Source organism: Salmo salar, chromosome ssa20, assembly GCF_905237065.1.
Source record: "Salmo salar chromosome ssa20, Ssal_v3.1, whole genome shotgun sequence".
Lineage (NCBI taxonomy): Eukaryota > Metazoa > Chordata > Actinopteri > Salmoniformes > Salmonidae > Salmo > Salmo salar.
Genome location: NC_059461.1, coordinates 71,161,454 through 71,164,529, shown reverse-complemented (window position 1 = coordinate 71,164,529; position 3,076 = coordinate 71,161,454). Strand labels below are relative to the sequence as shown.

At 39.8% G+C, this 3,076-nt stretch overlaps 1 long non-coding RNA gene across 1 annotated transcript; it reads right to left on the bottom strand.

The window, feature by feature from the left end:
- Nucleotides 1-488: 488 nt before the first annotated feature.
- On the bottom strand, nucleotides 489-2,390 carry LOC106581249 (uncharacterized). The gene is made up of 3 exons (XR_001323053.2): nucleotides 2,271-2,390; nucleotides 1,842-1,950; nucleotides 489-778 (listed from the first exon to the last, which is right to left on the bottom strand). It is a non-coding gene; the product is annotated as an uncharacterized lncRNA (long non-coding RNA).
- Nucleotides 2,391-3,076: the final 686 nt, after the last annotated feature.

Below are 3,076 nucleotides of genomic sequence, written 5' to 3'. Positions count from 1 at the left end.
GGAAAATGTCTGGGATCTTTTATTTCAGCTCATGAAACATGAGACCAACACTTTACATGTTGCATTTATATTTTTGTTCAGTGTATATCATACTACCTCCATGTCAAAATGTGGTGCAAACTGAGACGTCACCACTCAAGTTGGTAATCCAATGTTTTGAAAATAGCTGGCTAGCCGTCTGTGCAGTACATAACATGCACATATCTAATGTTATCTTAAAGCTACCTCTGCAGTTTCTTTTGCCATTGATAGCATGTACATTTATCCTACTTATTCCCTGACATTGCCAGGTTCTGGTTTCTCATTAATTCTCCCTTCCTCCTCCAATGTATTCCACATTGTTGCTACTGTCTGATGAGGAAGTGGACAAACTATTAGAAACGGTGGTAATTTCATTCATCAACATTTAAAAAAGGGTAGTAGACATTTACAGTAGACATTTCCCCCATCACAGTCTAGCTCAAAACTAACGAGACTGTTTCAGAACGTAAAAAGTAACAGTACAAAACATACATTATTTTAGCAAACGTAAAATAATAAGTGAGTTTTGACTGAATAGATATTTAATGAACATTTCAAAACAATACATTATAATATAAACCTGCTAAATTACTCACATCCAGCATAAAAAACTGAATAAACTAAAAGAATTCTGTATTTATTTCAGATGTAACTATTGTTCATGAAGCAAACATTGTATGTTTGGTAGAAAGAAGCTGTCTGTTTTCCTCCCCCTCCTTCATCCATGGTGCTCGTTCAACATTGCATTTGGAGATTCCTGTGAACATCAACAGTCATAAACATGTCATTCTGAACAGCAACATCTTCCTAACAACAATTTAGACCAGTAGACAATTCAACAGAATTCAGTCTTGTTCATGTTGATGATCGGTACAATATGAGACCGTATACCCTGGGTATGAGTCAATATTACATGTTAACTGTTGTAATTACGTTGGTAACCAGTTTTTAATAGCATTAAGGCACCTTGGGAGTTATATACCACGGCTAAGGGCTGTATCCAGGCACTCCGCGTTGCGTCGTGCGTAAAAACAGCCCTAAGCCGTGGTATATTGTCCACATACCACAAACCCCTGAGGTGCCTTATTGCTTAAATATAAACACAGATACATGCGCATGTGAGGTTTCAAATAATAATGTTACTACTACTAGCTTGCTCTCTCCCTGCTTCTCCTGAACATGTTGATCTGATATAGCTAGTTATTATTGTTCTTCCTTGTTCAACCAAAGCAGGCTTTTATCCTCCTTGCTAGTCTTCAGATGCTTGACTACATGATCATCATGTTGTGGCTGTAATATGGACATTGCATTAGAACAAATAGACACACTCTTAGCAAAAATGGGTTCCAAAAGGGTTCTTCAGCTGTCCCCATAGTATAACCCATTTTGGTTCCAGGTGGAACCCTTTTGGGTTCCATGTAGAACCCTCTTGTGGAAAGGGTTCTACCTGGAACCAACAAGGGTTCTACCTGGAACCAACAAGGGTTCTTCAAAAAGTTATCCTACGGGACAGCTAAATAACTTAAGTTCTAGATAGCACCTTTTTTTCAAAGAGTGTAGCTTTATCAGAGACATTTTCAGGAAAAGCAGCTCATTTAGCAAGCCAATAAAATGTCTGATATAACTAGCTAGTAATTATTGTCCTATAGGCTTTCCTCCTCCTCACTGGTCTGCAGATGCTTGAGTACTTTACATTTCCTAGACCTAAGAACTTTATCAGATATACATTTTCAGGAAAAGCAGCTCATTTAGTAAGCCAATCAAATACCCATTGCATCGGTTCAATCTTGAAATATAGCTAATCAAGATAGAGATCTTACCTTTTTATCTCTGTAGCAGTTTGCTCTCACCTTGTCTGGGCACTGCAACTGCCAGATCTTAGTCCACATTCTCTTTTGTCAAGATTCTGCAAGGAGCTAGCCTGTGCTCCTAAAACATGAGTTAATAGCTAAGTTAGCCAACTTAGGCAAATACATCTCAGCTTGCCAACTAGCAAAGCCAACCAATTACACAACAAATATACACAAAGTAAACAATTATTTTCTAAACGAATGTTAGTCTCAACCAAATGACAAGTACAAATAACTATTGCTCTGTCCCACAACGTAACAACCATTAGTTACAGGCTAGACAGAAGATAGCTTGCTAACTAACTATTTGAATTAAAATAAGTTAGCTAGCCAGCGTCAACTTTGTAGTTGTAATGCTATGTGGAAAAAGTTGTTTTCATTTCTTCCTCCATTTCTCACCAACGCCTTGATTCATTTTAACAATTTGATCCATATTGAGAAACATCTCCTCCCTCCCTGAGTAAGCGATTCATCTCAACAGGCCGGAAGTCAAACTCAAAGTCAAAGTCAAAGTCACGGAAATTGAGGTGGGAGGGGCTACAATATGGTACTTTCAGACTCATGAAATGTACACGTTACTACACAATGGTACAATTGATTGACTCTATGTACAGCATTTAGCATGCTCTTCAAACGATTGTTGCCCGCACCCACCCGCCCGACTAGCATCACTACTCTGGACGGTTCTGACTTAGAATATGTGGACAACTACAAATACCTAGGTGTCTGGTTAGACTGTAAACTCTCCTTCCAGACTCACATTAAGCATCTCCAATCCCAAATTAAATCTAGAATCGGCTTCCTATTTCGCAACAAAGCCTCCTTCACTCATGCTGCCAAACATACCCTTGTAAAACTGAAGATCCACAGATCGTTGACTTCGGTGATGTCATTTACAAAATAGCCTCCAACACTCTACTCAGCAAACTGGATGTAGTCTATCACAGTGCCATCCGTTTTGCCACCAAAGCCCCATATACTACCCACCACTGCGACCTGTATGCTCTCGTTGGCTGGCCCTCACTACATATTAGTCCCAAACCCACTGGCTCCAGGTCATCTATAAGTCTTTGCTAGGTGAAGCCCTGCCTTATCTCAGCTCACTGGTCACCATAGCAACACCCACCCGTAGCACGTGCTCCAGCAGGTATATTTCACTGGTCATCCCCAAAGCCAACACTTCCTTTGGCCGCCTTTCCTTCAAG